Source organism: Kogia breviceps, chromosome 2, assembly GCF_026419965.1.
Source record: "Kogia breviceps isolate mKogBre1 chromosome 2, mKogBre1 haplotype 1, whole genome shotgun sequence".
NCBI classification, from domain to species: Eukaryota; Metazoa; Chordata; class Mammalia; order Artiodactyla; family Physeteridae; genus Kogia; species Kogia breviceps.
Window position 1 is genome coordinate 127042307 of NC_081311.1, and position 19910 is coordinate 127062216.

Sequence of the window (19910 nt, forward strand, 5' to 3'; positions counted from 1 at the left end):
CAGAGGCAGAAGTGGACAGAGGGAGAAGTAGAATTGTGATGCAAGCTCAACAAAGCCTCCTTCACCCCCTAAGGGAGTTCTGGAGCCTACACAGCCCTATCTCCCAATTATCCAGCTGAGCCTTTATACCCCTGCTTCACTCAATCACAGGGTAAGGACCAGTCCAGGAAAGGGATGGCCTTGAATGAGGCGGCTCTCTCATTGAGTTGGCAGCTGGAGATGTTTCCAGCAGCTGGTGAAAGAATTTCTGCTTGAAGGAGGATCTGGGTGGTGTGTCAATCCATGTACCACAGACCTCAAATTAAAAATTTTGCTCTTATTTCTAAATGAAGCTATAGGGACAATTACTGACATATTCCTTCTGCTAAGCATTAGTTGGCTAACTGTAACATTCAAATTATACCATACGTTTTTCAACCTTGTTTTGGTGTTTCTTCACTTATTAGAAAGCTCAAAAAAAAAAAAAAAAGAAAGAAAAAAGATCCAGGCATCTCTCAAATTTTGGAAGTTTCTGGTATTGCTTGAATGTCCCACAAGGAAGAAAATTGAGCCCATTTACATGGCTGTAAATTGCTTTGGCGTCTTGAATGAAGAATACCCTACAAATGCCAGTGACGTACTGAAGGGCTAGCTCTACAGAGATAGAATGATGTTGGTGTCAAAGGAAAATAAATGAAGGAAGTTGTATTAGTTTCCTATTGCTGCTGTAACAAATTACCACCAACTTTGTGGTTTAAAACAAGAGATATAGTCTCCCACAGTTCTGGAGATCAGAAGTCCAAAATTAGTATCACTGGACTGAAATCAGGGTCAGCAGGGCTGCACTCTCTCCAGAAGATCTGGGGGAGAATCCATTCCTTGCTTCTTCCAGATGCTGGCATTCCTTGGCTTGTGTCTGCATTTCATTACTCTAATCTGTGTACATGATGACATTGTCTTATACTCTTCTGTGTAAACCCTCCCTGTTACTTCTTTCTTATAAGGTTATATGTGACTGCATTTAGGGTCCACCCTAATAATTCAGGAAAACGTCTCCATCTCAGGATCCTTAATTAAATCATATCTGTTAATACTCCCCATCCCCCATATAAGGTGACATTCAAAGGTTCCAGGGAGGCCACTATTCAGCCTACAATAGGATAGCTTTTAAGTCTTCACTTTACCTCCTTAATCCTGGGGATAATTTGCTTTCACATAGCTCCAAAGCAAGAATGTAAATTGTGTCTAGGGTGAGGAAAATCATGGAGAAGCTAGAATTCCACCCTGCAGCACTTTGAGACCTGCTGTAGGAAGGCCATCTTTGTGAGGGCTGGACTTCGACTCTTTTTCAAAACTCTGAGAGGCTCAGTTTGATAGTGAAGAGCACATGCTCAGGAAAAAGTGCCTTCCTCCACATTTGACTATTGAAAGATCTTTTTAGAACACACATACTCTAAATTTACTAGGAAAAAAATTGTTTTTTCAGATGCCCTGACACCAGTTTCTAGCTTTTTATCACATGTCAAGCTGTCTTAGTTTTCAGAAACTTGATCAGGGTTGAAAGTTAGGCAAGAAGAAAATGGGATTATCTATTTACAGTGTGGTCTAGAGAATGTTAATAGACTTTCCATTAAATTTTCAAATTTCTCTTTGATGAAGGTTACATTGAACCATTCTCTTCTTTTGTTTTATGCCCTCCAAAAGAGCTATTTATAAAATAAACTTCAGGGGTTTCCCTTCCCTGGTGGCGCAGTGGTTGAGAGTCCGCCTGCCGATGCAGGGGACATGGGATCGTGCCCCGGTCTGGGAAGATCCCACATGCCACGGAGCGGCTGGGCCCGTGAGCCATGGCCGCTGAGCCTGCGCGTCCGGAGCCTGTGCTCCGCAGCGGGAGAAGTCACAGCAGTGAGAGGCCCGCGTAACGCAAAATAAAAAATAAATAAACAAATAAACTTCAATATGTAACTCAAAGATAACAGAACAAAGATTCTCTACTTTTCCATGGTTCATTTTTCGGCTTTGCATGATGCTTTTGCTGATAGAGGAGGAACGAAGGAGATTCCCTTTTGAGTCCAAGGTATTTGCTGAGGGAACAGCACCTGTTACCATCTGGCCTATACCCCTGTGTGTAAAGAGCTTCCCTCTTTGCTTGGCAGAAATTAGGTCATTGCCCATGTGCTCCAAGGCTGCTGAATTAAGACACAACGTTCTTCGTATTTTAAAGCTAATCAGGCACAGGCATAAACGCTGTCCTTTGCTATTGTTGCTCTATTTTTCTGCTATTCAGATTCATTCATTCAAAAAAAATCACATTATAACATTACAAACTGTAGTCAAGTTTATTTTAAGCACTTACTGCTGAGATTGAATCCATCTCCAGGTTATGTAACAGGTATTCAGACACGGAACTGAACAAGTCTCCAGTTTCTTGGGTTGTTTACTCTTGGCTTATTTGCCTCTTGCACTGAATCATAAACAGTTACTCTGAAGAACCCAATCCTCCATTTTGTTTCAGCTCCCACATCAGAACCTAATACTTTTTCATGTTCTCTGCATGAGTTATTTGGGACATATCTGCTTGCCCACAACCTTCTCCTGCTATTAAGTAGGAGGCTATGTTCCAGAGACAACATTACTCAATTTATATCACCAACATTTGTTTTCAGTGCTGCCTTGTCCAAAGAACAAAGTGGATGCCTGCCCAAGGAAGTTCATATTTCCTTTACCCACAAGACCTTTACATCTAAGTAAGTTTCCTGGTGTCACTTTATATTGATGCCTTAAAATTTTATTTCAAGAATACTTTCCCAGATTCTTATAAAGCAGAAATAAACCTTAAAGAAACCATTAAAATATGGGTTAAACCTATTAAAATATATTTAGTATATTCATCTTTTCAAGGATCATATACTGTATTTTTACCTCATTCTCGATCCTAACTCTTTGAAAATCACTGACGGGGGAAGATTTTCTGTTGGATATTTTTAGATGTCTATAATTCTGCTTTTAAGGATTCAAGTAACAAGGAGGTGGAGGCCCACTAAATGATAAATGACCTGCTCTAATCTCCAAGCCCCAAAGGTACTGGTCCAGTCCCGTTCAAGGATTTAAGATTTTTCTGGACAGCACTGCTAATCTTCTAGAAACTCCATATTAGTGGGGGGTTTTTTGTGTTTGTTTTTTTTTTTGGTAAGTAGTAAACGTGAAGTCTTTGTTTAATGTTTGGTTATCTTCTTAATGTTGTAACTGTTGTTAACAATGGATAAGATTATAGGTACATACAGTACTTCGTAAATTATGTAAAGTACTAAAATAATAGAATGGAAGAAAGATGTGAGCATGCACAGCAATCAAAGCTCAGAACAAAGGTGTCTTGGCCCAGTATTGGACCATGAGTCAGAATGTGTGGGGTTCAGGGTAGGGAAATGACATTGGTTATACTTTTATTGACAATCTACATGTTAGGCATTTTACATATATTATCCCATTCAATTCCAGTTTGGCTGTTGCTAGCTGTGTTATCTTGGGCACGTGACTTAACAATTTTGTGCCTCAATTTCCCACTTTGTAAAAACAAAGCCAAACCAAAAAGCTCATAGTTATTCAGAGTACTAAAGATTACAAGTACTTTGTTAAGACTAGTGCCTGACACAGAATAAGCAGTATTGAATGTTTGCTATTCTCAATATAGTCTCACTGATTAGGAAACTGAGGCTCTGAGTGGCTAGAGGTTAAAGAACTTAGAGGAGGATGGATTTGAAGCCCACACACTGTTCTCCATACCAAGCAGTTTCTCATTTTAGTCTTGGCTCTATGTTAGGCTAACTCTGTAACTTAAGGTAAAGTACTTAACAATTCTGGGCCTTGGTTTCATCATTTATAAAACAAAAGCCTGTGAGTTAATAACATTTATGGCCCCTTTCAATCCTTACATTCCATAATTTTATTATGAGTTTTGATAACCAGTGAACACTCAGGGAAAATGTGTTCCTCTCTAGAAGTGGGCAGGGACTAAAACAGTTGACCCTGGGCAGGAGGTAAATGGTCATAAAAGGTGAGTAATAGAATCACCAATGGAAGGTTCCCCATTTTGGGGAAAGGTCACCCCCAGCAGTTGGGTGGAAGATGTCTAAGTGTCAGAAAACCTACTCTCCAGGCTTGGGAAGGGAAGAACTTCTCGCTTGTATTGTTACACTAGACTATAGAAAATAACCTAAATTTACCTGACAACACTACAAAAGCAAGATAAATTAATGGCAGGTGAATTTAGGCTTTGTTTACATAGGAATGAAGGAAAAGGGGGAAAGCTTTTCAGATTTCGGTAGCCATGTGAGCCTGAAAACCTAGGATAGTCCTGAAGTTTCCGTAGGCACATGAGAAAAGAGTTAGGTGGCACCAAAGTTATTTGACACCCTCAATCTGAAAAACAGTAAACATAGTTTCATTCCAAATGCTGAGTCATGCTTATGACGACAAGGAGAAACACTTAAGTCTCCTAAGTTCTCTGAGGTACTGGTCGGGTCAGTAGATCGTTTTCTGCTAAAATAATTACTTCATGTTTTAAAACTTAGTTATGATAAGTGCTTCCCCTCCTACACCCTCACTCAGTTTTCTCCCTTTTTAGCCCTCAACATGTTTGTTTGGTTGTGTTTTAATTCCATGAGAAGCTGTAGCAAGTGTATGTGTGTAGGGAAGACTTTTTTTCTTTTTAATATTGTTTGTGTATCTAGTGTAATAATTTTGAAGAGTAATTTCTACATGAATGATTATTGCCCTCCTCCCCATAAAATTATCTTAACAATGAAAAGAAATTGCTTATCCATATGGGAAATTACAGCACTGTTAGATACCTCAATCAGCAACCAAATTCTTTCAGTGGAATTCTTATCATAATAAGCAAGACCCAGGGGCAGAGATAGAGAGGTGGAAAGCTACTTAGGTACTCATAAATAGAAACCTAAGTTTTAAAGCATCATGTTCAAGGCTAAAAGGAAAAAATTATTTTTATACTTTATTCCTTCTAGAAGATACTGATGGAGTAAATATGGCATAGTTTTTGATTTTGTAAGTCTCTGTCGGTCTTAAAGCAGGATCATAAACCTCTGCATTTTGAAATTATCTAGTGTATATATTGAAAAGTTAATTTTTTTTACCACTTTTGCCTTGAATAAAAGTGGATGCCTAATTTATGTTGAATAACTACAAATCAGCTATGTTTTAATGCAGTAATTGGAAGTAATTATTTTACAATGATTTCTAATTAAATTTTTTTTTTCAAGGCTGTAGTTGAGATTAGATGTGTATGGAGCATGGGGAAGGGGAGGGCTGAGGTGGGTTGTTTAGAAAAAGAAGATCCCGAGTAAGCTGTATGCTTATCATGCATGTTGAGCTTTCTTCTCTCTCCTCTCTAAACCCCTCCCATACACACCTTTTTCATTTGATACCTTTCCTGGATTCCACCAATGCCTAGGGTCCTCCTGCTTTCCTTTGGTTGCTTTGCGCACCAGCCTTGGCAAGTGAAAACATGTCCAGTGCTTCTGAGTTTTCTCACCTCAAAATTCTCTACCTCCTCCCATGTCCTATTCCGTCAGGGTCTGACTTGGATTGGACCATCATGGATGGTCATGGGTTATTGATGAGAACTGAATCCCTGCTGGCTTGTTAGCTAGCAAGGTGACCAGGACTTGTGGGGAAAATAAACAGCAGACATAATAGGGCTCAGAACAAACTGTTCACCTGAGCATTCATTTCGTATCAATAAACAATTATAGAACATCTATTATGTTATAGGGACTGTGCTAGGTACAAAAGTGAATAATATGTTGTCTCCATTTTCCAAGCACTGAAATGTCCTGGGAGAATTAGTGGGAAGAAAATCCAGGACTGGCACGTCAGTTCTGCCAGATTACTCCTTTTCTATGCAACGTGTTGCTCTTCTAGACAAATGTTTAGGATTTGAAAAAATGTGAAATCAATGGTCTGTTAAAGGGGTTCTCAACCCTGCCTGAGTTCTCACGTGGATCATGGGGTGGGGGGAGGGTTTCAACAGTGGTTCCAAGCTGTAGTGTGCACCTGAATCGCCTGAAGGGCTTGTTCACTCAGCTAGGCCCCTGGCCCCAGAGTTTAAGAATCAGGTAGTCTGGAGTGAAGCCGAGAATCTGCATGTCTATCAAGTTCTTTGGTGATGCTGGCTCCCCCAGCTACACTTTGACACCCATAGTTTTTTTTTTTTTTTTTTTTTTTGACACCCATAGTTTTAACATATAAAGATTTCCAGGTTCCATCCACAGACTGATTCAACTGGTGTGGGGATGGGGACCTAGCATTGATCATTTAACACACCCCTCCCCCGCCCCAATGCCCTGCCACTGGATAGACTACCCATTGGATAGGCTGGTTTCCTATTACTATGAGTTTGGGACTCAATGAAACTACATATTCTGCTGGGTCAATTATAATAATTATCTGGTATTTAAAGAAATTAGTGACAATAAATAATTGGCTGAAAAAAACCCACCCCTGCGATTTTGTTTCAAACTAATTTGGCTGCCTTTTTTTGGAAGGCCTTTCCAACCCTTCCCTGGGTATTTTCCAATACCACGGTAGAAACGTTACGTGTAAAGCTCCCAGAGATCTTCGGAGGAAAGACCTTAAAGAAATGAGTCAATTTGAACCCCATCTGCGTCCTCCTGGGGCTCCCTTGGCCTCGCCTAGCACTTCTAGTGCCAACAAGTGAGCTGGGCATGCTCAGTGGGCAGGGTCGGTTCTGGGGGTGCAACTGGGAAGCCTGCTGCTCTGCTGCCTAGGCTCTCCCCTCCCCCCACCTGTACGAGGCTGGGCCCGAGGAAGCCCGTGCTCAGCATCCCACCCCCTGAAGCTTGGGCTTGGTCTTCCCTGCGGGTCTTCTCGCTGACATTCAGGCAGGGGTCAGGCGGCCGGGCACGCCTCCAGAGCGCGCGGGGGAGCCCGGGCGAAGGCTTTGGGCTCTCACGGTGGGGTCCCAGGGGTCCGCCTGCCTCCCAGACGCGTTTCTAGGCCCAGGGAAGCCTGCCTGCCGAATAGGGGAAGCCAGATTCGGGGGCGGGTAACGAGAAATCAGGTAAGCCAGCCCCGCCAGCGTGCAGGCGGACGAGTATCTCCTCTCTCTTGGGCAGGTGGCGAGGGCGGCCCACAAGGGGGAGGGCGGAGGAAATCCGACACCTCCGCCGTCTTCCCCCGGCCTAGCCCCGCCGAGGCTTCCCGGCCCGCCAGCCGGCTGGAGAGGCGGGACGGAGGGTCTGGAGTGAGGCCGGGCGAGGACGCGGGCAAGACTTGCGGCCTGGGGCCAGGGCCACGCACACGCCGCGCCCCTGTCTAGTCATGTTCCTTTGGAGGCGGAAACCTCGCTCGTTCTCTGCCCGCTGGTTCGCAACGCTTCCCCGCCTTCCCGGCCGGGTCCCCCGCCTTCACTTCCGCGCTTCCCCGCTGGGTCGGCGGAGCCTGGGCCCGAGGTATCCGGCTGGATGTGGCGGTCGCGCCGCCGGGGTCGACCCTCGGGGAGGGGAGCGGGAGGAGCGAGTTGCGGGGGAGGCGGGGGAGGCGGGGGCGCGGCTACTCTGGTGCGTCGGGTTACAGTCGCCCTGCTTGTTCAGGGGGTGACATCCACGCGCGCCTCGCTGCGAGTATCCAGACCTAGGCGCTGATTCGGGGGAGGCAGAGACTCCGCCCAGGCCCGCGGAAACGGGTGCTTCTGCCCTCTCTCCCCTCGCGCGAGAGGATCAATTTAAGGTGTGTGCTTCCCGGCCGACCCCCGTGCTCCCGCCCCCTGAGTTCTGGGGCGGGGGTTGGCCCCTCTCTGACCGGGTGGAGTCCAGTGTTGGGGTGGGTGGTGGCAGAATCTGGGGAAAGATTTAGAATTTTTTCGCACCGACAGAACGTGGGCTCATTCTTATCGGGAGCAGGGCGGTGGGGTGGAATACTTTTGCCTCCTTGGTCGTGGCAGGACTTTGGGGTGAGGGTTGGTGTCTAAATGAAAGTTTGCTGCAAACTTTTGGCTTGTGGATGCCGCTCGTCTGAAAAGAAGGACTGTTGCTCCCTTCTGAAGCAAGGGAGGGAAAGATTCTAGAAGGGGACTGAGGCTTCTTTGAGATCTTAGCTGCTGGAGCGTGACAGTTTTAGGAGGAAACGGAAGGTGTACCCTGATGAACTTAAAACAGACCCTACTCTCCACGTAGTAACTTCTGCGTCAAAAAGAGAGTTGAAGCGTGCTTTGTCAGGAACGTATAGATAGCCCTGTGACTGAAGGGCTGATCTGGAGCCCTTGACCTCTAGACTGCCTTCCATCTTCTGCGGAGGAGCATTCACTCCGGGAACTGCCCTCCTCAGGAGTGCAAAGAAATTTACACATGCAAGTTTTCTTAGAGACTGCGCCAACCCAAATTACGCAACACTTTATAAATATCATGGGAAAGGGTGGGGACAGCTATAGAAATAGCTGACAACTAATTTCGTCAACTTTTATACTTGTATACATAGGTATGGGATGGAACAGTAGGTTCCACTGAGTCCTCATTGCTTAAAACAAAAACAATTTTGCATACGTTCCCAAGTTTAATAGATGAGAAGTTTTGTTTTGGAGTGTGGAGGGTAATGGGGACTGCCACACGGGGGCCTGGCACTTCCTGGTAGCTACTGACCACTCTAGTCTCTGAGTGCCACAGTTCTTGCTGGCCATGGACTGAGTGCTGGATGCCACTGCTAAACGGATACCAGGTGCAGCCCGGGGAACCTTATGATGAGGACGTTGGGACCCTCCTGCGTTTCTCATAGGGGGGTTATATGTCAAGTTACAACACTCCCTTGGTTTTTCCAAATCAACTCGTCAAATGATGCAGCGGTACCTTAGTAATAATGGATAAAGATGGAATTTGGGGTTTGAGAACCAACATTGTTGGAGCTCTCCATTCTGATAGCTCACATAGTCACTTTATTTTATAGACATTCTGAGCAGCTTTAATACTCTGCTTCCTTCTCTGTCCCTCCGATTTATTAAAAGACGCAATGGCTTAGCTCAGTAATTGACAAGAGGGCCAATCGTCAATGCCTCCCCTCTTGTTTTTGTAACTATTTAATCTCAGAGATGTTTAGAAATATTTGACTATCATTGTACATAAGTCATATTGGTGAATAATTATAACTCTCGAATTATCCCATTTGCTATTAGTTTCTGCTTTCGTTACTAGATGTACATTCTGTGAGAGGGTGTGGGCTGCCTCACACACTTTCGTATTTCCAGTATCTAGAGTGGTGACTAGTTTGTGATAAGTTTTCTCAATGAGTGACTAAACTGTGGGACAAACTCTAGCTGGATGTAGTGGGGGAAGAAATCCAGAGATTTTGGCTTTAGGGAAACTATTCAACCTCACTGGGCCTCAGTTGTTTCACTGGCAAAATGTAGATAATAATATATGATATAACACGTACAATCACTAGTGATGTTCCTTTCAGGTAGTAGACTTCAAAATATTACTTTCTTCTTTCTTATATATTTTACTTTTTATATTCAAAAAGGGAAGACTTGGGGAAAGAATGCAGATAGTTGGATAATTTAGCTCTTGCATGTTGTGAATGAATTATCCAGGTTTTTTCCCCCGTTAATTTGGTGTGTGTGATAGAAGGAAGGGGGAGGGGGAAGTTAGTGGCAGCTATGGTTATTAGAGACAGGAAACAATTTCCAGATCATTAACTAATTTCTCCTCTTTATTTTTTTAATGTGATGAAGTTTCTGCTCAGGTTTTCCAGAACTTGATTTTTTTTCTACTTGTCAACAACCAGACTCACTAGGTTGTCCTAAGTACAGAAACAACACTTTAGAAAGAGCATTAGGAATCAAATGTCTGTAACACTTGACTTCTTAAACGAAATTTTCTGTAGTCTTGTGCAGCATTATATAGTAACAAGATAAAGAAAAATATGGTTATCCTGCTTTTGAGAAGGTTAGAGTTCATTTAACAAGGTAAAACATATAGATGTTGAACAGTTACAGACCAGCGTTAAGATCTTGCACAGTCCCGTACCAAATGGTTATGGAAGGGAGAGGTTAACATGCGCTCAAGTAGCTGGAGACAATTTTGTGGTGAAGAGAATGTCACTTCAGCAACAGAGAGACTTAAAGTTTCCTGAAGATTACATTCAAGAATGTTTGCTATTTTGTACTTCAGTGTATTAAAAAGCCAAACAATCATATACTTTCAAAAGTAAACTTTCTATGGAAAAGCATATTAGAAACCTACAATACAGTTCTGTACATGAAGTAAATGATACTTTTCACCCTGTCTCTGAAGTTTTAAAGCCCAGGATTGGAGGTAAAAATTATAACTTTTCATTCTTGCCACTTTTAACACCCTTGCTTAAAACAAAGTGTCAGATGGCCTGCCTCTTACTCTCTCCAGTTGTATATAATAGGATATCGTTTTCATCTGAAGTTTCCGGGGAAAATTACTAGTCATTAAGTTTGGGATCCCTACAACTGGCTAATTTTAGACGGTGTTATAAAAGTGGTTTTAGATGGTCTTCAAAATACTCAGGAAATTCCATCAGGATTCATCACCTTTGAGATAAAAAGGCAACTTGGAAGTTGTTTTATAGAGGAAGAAGAAGCTAATAAAAGGGTGTGTTGTATATTTCCTTGTTTTGGAATTGTTGACATGAAGGGGGAAAGAAATGTAGGTGGGGGGAGAGATGATCAGATTCAAGTGCAAGTGAGAAAGACAAGGGCCAACGTGGCTACAAGCCAGGAAATGTCGAACCACTTTAGACCTCTTCCTATATTACCTGACCAGGGATTGATCTCAGGAGCATTTTAGGAAAAGGAAGCTTGAGGAGCTAATGGTTTGAATACCTGAGGGTGTTGAGGTAATGACTGTGGTCAGAGTTTGTCTAGAACTCTAATTTTCTGGCCTGATGTGAATGTGACCATTTTTGTTTGTTTGTTTTGGGGTTTTTTTCCCCTTGTTTCCCAGGATTTTCACCTTTTTTTGGCAGTTCTTACTAGTTCTTTGGGTTAAATATTTCTTCCTATATTGTATCTGTGTTCTTATTTCCCATTTTTCAGTTGAAAATTTTCTGTTGATTCTTTTAAAATAAGGTTTCTGATTTGTGCAGCAGACAAAACATTGCTTCTGATTTTAATTAGGTCAAGCTCTGGTTCTGTTAGTTCACTAAAATTAGTGGGAAAAAAGTAACTAATAGAAAATGTTGCCCTCCTAAGTAAAAATTTATTGTGACAAAATGTATTAACAAAACTCTAAAGCATTACTTGGGGATATCTTTTACTTTTTCTGGCAAAATGAAATGATTACTAGTGTACTTTGTAGCAGTCAGGAACTGTTAAAGTGTGAGCAATGACTGTTTCATTTAGATTTTTCTAGCCTCAGATTCTTTAAATAGTGATATATCCTCTATGGAATTTCATATTTGATTATCCACCTATATCCTTCAAACCCCACAAATGATAACAGAGAGGCTGTTTTCTGAAAATGAGATTTCTAGAAGCTGCTACTGTCAAATGACACGGTCTTCGAGTATGACTCGCTGACACATGCTTAGAAAGCTTTATTACTTACCTCATATGCACCAGTGACCACTAAGTCTGGTTGGTTATTCACACTAGGAACAAAAGTTGATGTTCAAGGTAAACATTTTAGGAAAATTTTCATTGGGATTTTATGAGTTTCAATAAAACACAGTGAATTTCTACCTGTATTTGAAAAGTGATGAAAATAGTACGGCTCAGAGTACTAGGTTCTCAAAAGTCGTTTTCCTTTTGTTTAAACTGAAGAAAGAAAGGATGTTTTGTTTCGCTGTGGTATTATCAGAACTGCTTTGTTCATATCGCTCTTTGCTCCACCCTTCCGTGGGTCACTCTGCCCTATTGCGTTAAATTCTAAATATTTATCTTTGAATTCATGGACATTACCGGTCTTGCCCCAATATTAAACTTCTGCCCTTCTCTTCCTCGTGATCCAGTCGAACTGGACTAGGTGAAATTCTCTAGATCTGTTTTATTCCTCCTGCTGCCCCTATGCTAACGTTCTTCCTTCTACTTTACCTCTTTAAAATCCTACCAATCCTTGAATGTGCTGACTACAGGCTACCAGTTTTGTGACACTTTCCTTCACTACCCCAGTCAGAAGTGTTTTGTACATTTCCTAAACTCTTCAACTTCTCTTTTTATGCCACTCATAAGTATCTCATTTACTCCTGTGTATGGTCATTACTTGAAAACATGCATAATTTCCTGCAGAAGATCATGCAGAGCAAGGGCTGGATCTTACACAATTTTATAGACCTCATGTGCCCAACCCAAGTCCCTGCATGTGGGGACACCTAGTAAATAGTTGTTGAATGAATGATTGACTCATAATTCACTCATCCCTTAATTACCAAGAATAAGTGATAGAAATGGTTGGGGTGTGATTGGACAGCAGGTAACACACAGGCAGATGCATTTCAGATAATCAGTTAAACTGAATCTTTATCTTTTTTCAGGTCTCCCTTTCTCCCTATACATTTGGCAGTTCTTATATCTAAAGGATATTTGTTTTAGGAGGAGGAGGAAAGGAAATTGCTGCATTGGAACCAAAGTTATAAAAGCAATCTGTGAAGAAAAACAGTGGAGGAATCTGCAAATGAGGAGGTCATTTAAGATCTGCTAAGGAGTCACCTTTGTCAGGGCTCTTAGGGCTCCCTTCTCTTCACTAACTTCTCCCTTTTCCCCACCTGCCTACCTAATCCAATCTCTTAAGAAAGAATCCAGAAAATTAATTCATAACAAGATGACTGATAAAATTAGCTTGTCGCTATGTCAAAAGTCTCTGGATTCTAAGGGGACAAAACCTTAGGGACCATTTATGTAGGCTAAGTAGAAGGAGCTTTGGGGCTGGGCAAGTGTTCACTTCTGTGCATCCCTGAAGTCACATTATAGCCACCTGCCTGTGGCTTTGGTCAGTCTCTGCACCTGTCAATTTCTTCCTCTGTAAAATAAGGTGGCAGAACTGTCTGAATTTAAAGCCATAAAAGCGCGAGGTGTTTTATTGCTCTTGTCGTGTCTTGCAAGGGGAAGTCAGTCATGGTCAGTGGGCTCTGTTCACCGCTGGACCTGGCCTAACTTTTCCTCTTACTTCCCCGAGTTTGGGATGTCCTTTCTCTCAGCCTCTCCAGATGTGGCATTCACTTGGGAGGATGCTGCATTCCCTGCTTCGCCCTCCTGGTTTGTGCTCATAGGATCTGTTACAACAAATATCCTTTCACTTCTCTCTTTCTTTATGTTGCCCTTTTCCCCTATCCCAACCCACCATTAAGTAGCTGGGATATTTATCTAAAAAATATATATTCACAGAATTTTAAATAGGAAGGGGGTTAAAGATCCAACCCAACGCTGTCTTTTTACTATTGATAATAAATAATAATGGTAAGTATCATTTAGAGCAATCACCTTTTTCTAGGCCCTGTGCTGTGCACTTTGCACACATTATTTCATATATCAACAGTGAACCCTGTTATATCAGTGAGGAAACCGAGTTCCAAAGAACATAAGTGACTTACTCAAAGCCACAGTTATGTTCCAGTATGACAGAAACTCCCTTTTTTTTTTCTACTTTGGATTCCCTTGCTCAACTCATTGAACTTTGCCTTTTAATACTTCACTTTCTAATACTTGGTGCTATGGGTCAACAGTTTCCACCAGTGATGCTGAATTTTTTTAGACATTGAATGCATAGCACAGTATACCTGCCTGAAACAATATTCCTTTTTTTTTCTTGTTTTCCATGTTTTTCTTTATTTTTTAAATTTATTATTTTTATTGGAGTAAAATTGCTTTACAATGTTGTGTTAGTTTCTGCTGTACAGTGAAGTGAATCAGCTATATGCGTACATATATATCCCCTCCCTCTTGGACCTCCCTCCCCACCCCCTGCCCAACCCACCCATCTAGGTCATCACAGAGCACCGAGCTGAGTTCCCTCTGCTATACAGCAGGTTCCCACTGGCTATCTGTTTTACACATGGTAGTGTATTTATCTCAAACCTAATCTCCCAGTTCATCCAACCCTCCCCTTCCCCACCATGTCCACATGTCTGTTCTCTACGTCTGTGTTTCTATTCCTACCCTGCAGATAGGTTCATCTGTACCATTTTTCTAGATTGTACATATATACATTAATATTCAAAAAGACACATGTACCCCAATGTTCATTGCAGCACTGTTTACAATAGCCAGGACATGGAAACGACCTAAATGTCCATCGACAGATGAATGGATAAAGAAGATGTGGTACATATATATAATGGAATATTTCTCAACCATAAAAAGATATGAAATTGGGTCATTTGTAGAGATGTGGGTGGACCTAGAGTCTGTCACAGAGAGTGAAATAAGTCAGAAAGAGAAAAACAGTATTTCTTTTGATTTGACTTCTAGGAACCATGACATTGTGAAAATCCTCTTTAGTCTTAATGAATGTGGAAACAACCTGCTACTTGGTATCAGTCAGCGTTTTCCGCTTCTACACCTGGGTTTGTGAATGCTGGTGGGAAAATGAACACCATCATGCAAACTGGAGGCACCTACAAATTTATGTTCTCTAGCTTTAGCCACAGGGCAGTTCTTTTATCTTTGCCTGTTTCTAGACAGCATCTTTTCTTGTTTCTCCCTGTAGTTTTTCCAAACCTTCCACATTTTCTTTGAGCCTTTTATCTCACTGTGTGTTTCTCGACCAGAAGGTGATCATTAGTGGTTAGAGCAGACTAAACTATTCTAACAGAAAGATCTGAAAATAGGTAAAAGCCCAAACACAACAGACGTTTATTTCTTGATCATGTCATAGTCTTGGTTGGTGTATGACTTTCCTCTAATTGATGACTCAGGCATCCTGGAACCTTTAATTTTGTGATTCTGCCATCCCTTAGGACTTTGTTTTTAAGCATCTTCAGCTTCTCTGAAAGAGAAGAAGGATATCCACTTTCTAAATACTTAGTCTTGAAGTGAATGTAACAGTTCCACTCACATAGCTTCAGCCAGAAATCAGGTGCGCAGTCACACCTATCAACAAGGGGAGATTGGAAAGTGTAGTCTGGCTGGGAGAGGAAGAAATTATGGGTTTTTGGTGAAGAGTTAGCTGTACCTTTCACAGTGTCCTTGCCTCCTGTTATACGGAGAAAACAGAGATATCATGTCAATATTTTGATATCTTAATATTTTGTTCTCCTTTCCACATCTTCGCTGTATCTGAATATATTAACTCCATCATTAACTACCAACTTAGAGGTAGAGTTATCCAGAGTTTATGCTTTCCCCAATACTCTAAATCCCCCATTTCTTCAGCTAGCTTACTCTATGAAGTTTCTCCATGTTCACCTGCATTTTAAATATTTACAAGAATGTTCAAGATTCTCCCATCACAATAACAAACAAGATCAAAGCCCAAAACTATTCCTCCTCTCTTCACTCCCCTCTAGCTACATGCTCATGCTCTCCTTTCTTTCAAGCTACACTTCCTGAAAGTATTTTGTATGTCGTTTTTCCACTTCATTACCTTCCATTCACCCCACAACTGTTGAAAATTTGGCTTCTACCTTAGATGAATCTGTTCTTTTTATGATTATTGGTTTCTCCCCGACTGGCAAATCCATAGGAGCTTATGGCTTGAAATTTCTGTGATTCTGCTGATTCCCTCCTTTGTGAAATTGAACTTTCAGCAGGCTACCGTGACACTTCATTCTTCTTTTGGACTACTCCTTATGGGTCTCTTTGCAGATTCTTCCCCTTGATGTTGTAGTTCCCAGGGTTTGTTCTTAGTTCACTGTCTTCTCATTGTAGATGTTCTCTGTACCATCAAGTACATATATCTTTGATTTGGATGATTTCAAATCAACATCCCCAACCAGACCTCTTCCTTGATTTCAGACTCAGTGGATATTTCCGCAGTCAAGACAGGACTCATGATTCCCCCTCCGCGCCCCCATGATCTTTTTCCTCTCATTGAAGAGCACCACCATCCTTTCTTCCACCTGTATCATCCACTCATTTGTTAAGTTTATCAGTCACCTAATATGTGCTAGGCATTTTTCTACAAATTAAAATTATAGTGGTGTACAAAACAGATACAGTCTCTTCTCTTGTAGCATTTACATTGTCAGGGAGGGGGAAATTTCCCCCTCTACCTGTCTTGAGTTCTTGTGGCTGGATTAGTAACAAAATTGACATAAGACATTAACAGGAGGAAAAACAAATTTTAATTCATGCACTCAGAGTTCTCATTGAAATGGGACATAAGAAGTGGCCAAAGCAGACAGCTTTTATATTTTTAGACAAAGAAACAATAAATTTGTGAGGAATTGACAGGACAAAGAAATTTAGGTTTTGGTGCTCAATTAGTAAGGAACCTAACCAGAATTTGGGCTTGAAGAAGTAGCAAGGTTTGTTTATATAGGCATCTCTGCCCAAATTCCCTATCTCTGGCCTAAAGGGTGTCCTACTTCCAGATTCAGGGAGTGTACCTTTCACATGAGAGATTTATTTCTTAGTTTCAGGGAGACAGAAATGAGAGTCAGACTGTCCCTCTTGCATTCACCATTTCTTAAGGAACTTGAATCCAAAATAATCAATATACCATTGTGCATATTTGGGGGTGGCCTGCCCTGAGCCCTAGCAACATTCTGGGGGGTGCAGGGAAGAAATAATAATGATTAAATAAAGATGAGATGCATGAGCTGATGAGAGCTGTGATTATTTTGGATTTGGATGGTTTGGGAAGGCCTCTCTGAGGAGCTGACATTTGAGCTGGGTCCTGAGTGAGCAGGAGGTAGCTGTACAGAGATGAGCAAAGCATTCCAGGCAGAGGAGACAGCTGGTGCCAAAACCCTAATTGTATTCTTGATGAATCTTGACGGGCAGAAGAAGGTAAATAAACCCAGAACTTCGCAAGAGTCAGAGGTATCTGTATTAGTTTCCCGTGGCTGTTAAACAAATTACCGGAAGCTAGGTGGCTTAAAATAACAGAAATTTATTCTCTCTTCGTTCAGGAGGCCAGAAGTCCAAAATCAGTATTACTGGGCCAAAATCAAGGTGTTGGCAGGCCATGCTCCCTTCTGAGGCTCTAGGGGAGAATCTGTTCCTTGTTTCTTTCAGCTGCCAGTGTCTCCTGGCATTCATCAGGTTTTGGCTGCATCACTCCAATCTCTGCCTCTGTGGTCACATTGCCTTCTTCTCTTCTGTGTGTGTCAAATCTCCCTTTTGCTTCCCTCTTATAAAGATACATGTGATTGCATTTGGGGCTCACTCTGATAATTCAGGATAATCTCTCCACTCAAGATCCTTTATTTAATTTAATCACATTTGCAAAGCCTTTTTTTGGGTGGTTGTTATGTAAGATAACACTCATGGGTACCAGGATTTAGGATGTGGATATCTTTACACTGCTACTACTCAACCTACCATAGTGTCCAAGAGAATCTTTAAAAAGTAGGCAAGGGCCAGATCCTATAGAGCTGTACAAGCCGGGATAAGGCATTTAGATTTCTTTCTGAGGTTATATAAGCCATTGGAGGATTATGTGCTGCTAAATGAAATGGTTTGGTTTTGCTATAACATAGTGTCTCTCAACTTTTTTTTTTTCCTTTATGTCTTTCCAAGAAGAAAAATTAAGTTGAAATTAATTAATTAAAAATTTAAATTAATATTTCCCTAGCAAGAATGTATTCCTTAAATATAAAAAATAAGATTTTGTTGGGTAGAGATGAGCTTTGGAGGACCACAGCTCATTATAATATGTAAGATTTTTCACTGTTCTGCCCCAAGAACCAACTTTGTCCCTTTGTGAGTGTTGCTGTTCCCATTGAGCCTGTGTGCTATCAAAGGCTGATCTGGCTACACAAAGTGGACTGGATTGTGGTAAGTGGGGGAGGGAAGATTGGATGCAGGACTCCAGTTAAGAGTCTGTTTTAGTTGCCCAACTAAGGAATTATAGTTGTATGGATGAGCAGGTGTTAAAGATGGAAAGAAGTGGATGGATTTAGGATTTGTTTTTGCGACCAAGTGAGTTGACTGAACTTTCTGATAGATTAATTCTCTGGGGAGAGGAAACAAGAATTGAGACAAAGGCTTACATTTTTTACTTGAGCAGCTGGGCCATAAACTGAGAAGAGGAGAATTGGGAGAGAAGCAATTCATGTACTTAAAGGAAGATGTAAAACGTTCTGTATTGGCTGTGCTAAGTTTGAGGTGCTTCTTAGACATTCCTTTGGAGATGTCAGTTAGACAGTTGGATAAATGGAGTCTGGAGCTTCTGGGAGGGGTTTTGGCTGAAGATATGGAGCTAGAAGTTATTTGCATATAGTTGTATTTGATAGTGGATGGAATTACCTATGGAGAGTGTGTAAATAGAGAAGTGGGCCATTGGAGCACTGTATTATGCAGAAGAGAAGGAGGAGTTGCCAGTGGGGTAGGAGGGAAACCAGGAGGGCGTGGTGTCCCTGAAGTCAAGAATTCAAAATGTTTTTAAAAGGAGACATTAAAATGTTTTTGAAAGCTTAATTGCATTGAGTTGTGGAAGTAGAGACAGTGCTTAGAGACGACTCTTTCAAGTAATTGTGTCATGAAGAGAAGCTGAGAAATGGAAAAGTTCCTGGAAGAAGTTACTGGTTAAGGGAGGGTTTCTTAGAACCAGAGAGTAATAGAATGAGTTTAGGTAGAGAGGAAATGATAGAATGATTAACTAGAAAGGAAAAACTGATGAAGGCAGGAGAGAGTGATGGATAACTGTTGGAGTACAATTCTTGAAGAGGCGAGAAGGGAGATTTAGGGACAAAGGAAGAGGTTGGTCTTCACTAGGATCAGTGACACTCATGTCCTTTTAATTTATCTCCCAGTACTGCTTCTGGTAGTGGGGATTGGGAGGATGGTCTTTCAATTCAAATGTGTCTATCCATCCTACTAGGAATGTTGTAAGGATCAATATAACATGTATCAACCTACTAGCACAGTCCTTGTAACACAGTATGTAGCCAACAAATACGCTTAAAAGCTTTCTTTGGTGATCCATTGCTTACTGGACAAAGACCAAAATCCTTTGATTGGCACATAAGATCTCCAGAGATTTTACCCTTGCTTGCCTGTTCAGTCTCCTCACCTCCTCACTTATAACTGTTGTATACCACCCTGTTCTCTAGACATACATATTACACCCCCTTGTTCTTGGAAATGCAATACTCATTCATACAGTCATGTCTTTGCTCATGTTCACTTGGATCTGTTGAACCTTCAACATTTGATTAATTATTGCTTTCTCTACAAATCTGCCTTGATGATGTTTCCTACCTCCTCTTAATTAACCCCATGGGTAATTACTCCCTTAGCCCCTAGTCCAAACCTTATTTGTATCACTCATATTTTTTTAGAATCTTCTTCTCCAAGTTGTGAGTTCCTTAAAGAGAGACACTATAAATTATTCACATTTGTTTACTCACAGTCTTAATACACTAGGTGTTGAATGAATATGTTGAATAAAGGAAAACTCAATACATATTTAAGTTTACATATTGCCTCTCTGTTATAAAATAGAAACTATATTTTGTGTACCATCTTTTTCTTTAATAGTGGAGGCGAATTTTCTGACGAAGCAGAGGACGAAGCAGAGGAGAATTGGTGACCATGTAGTTAGTGAGTAGGCAGACTTAGTCCTGTGTTCTTTTTCTTTCACCGAGTAACTTTTATTTGAGCTATCCAGTGATTGATTTTTGTTCACCATCGTCATTGCTTTATGTTGAGTTGTAATCGTTAACTTTTGCAGTTATATCCCCAAAGAACCTCAAACAAATGTGGGTTTCTGGTATTGGTTCGGTATGCTTGACCGGGTGGTTTCCAGTGCCCGCTTACAATTGCAGGATTGGTG

The 19910-nt window shown here is 41.4% G+C and overlaps 1 protein-coding gene across 7 annotated transcripts in view; it reads left to right on the forward strand.

The window, feature by feature from the left end:
• Positions 1-6729: 6729 nt before the first annotated feature.
• GPD2 (glycerol-3-phosphate dehydrogenase 2) overlaps positions 6730-19910 on the forward strand; it is a 149532-nt gene continuing 136351 nt past the window's right edge. For 3 of the 7 annotated variants that reach the window (XR_010839118.1, XM_067026057.1, XM_059051735.2), the window contains exons 1-2: positions 7193-7469; positions 7611-7746. The gene's annotated coding sequence lies outside the window, so the exon portion shown is untranslated. Of the gene's footprint in view, positions 7079-7101; positions 7470-7610; positions 7747-19910 lie in introns of those variants that run through there. The other 4 variants (XM_067026058.1, XM_067026059.1, XR_010839119.1 and 1 more) reach the window with 2 other exon arrangements.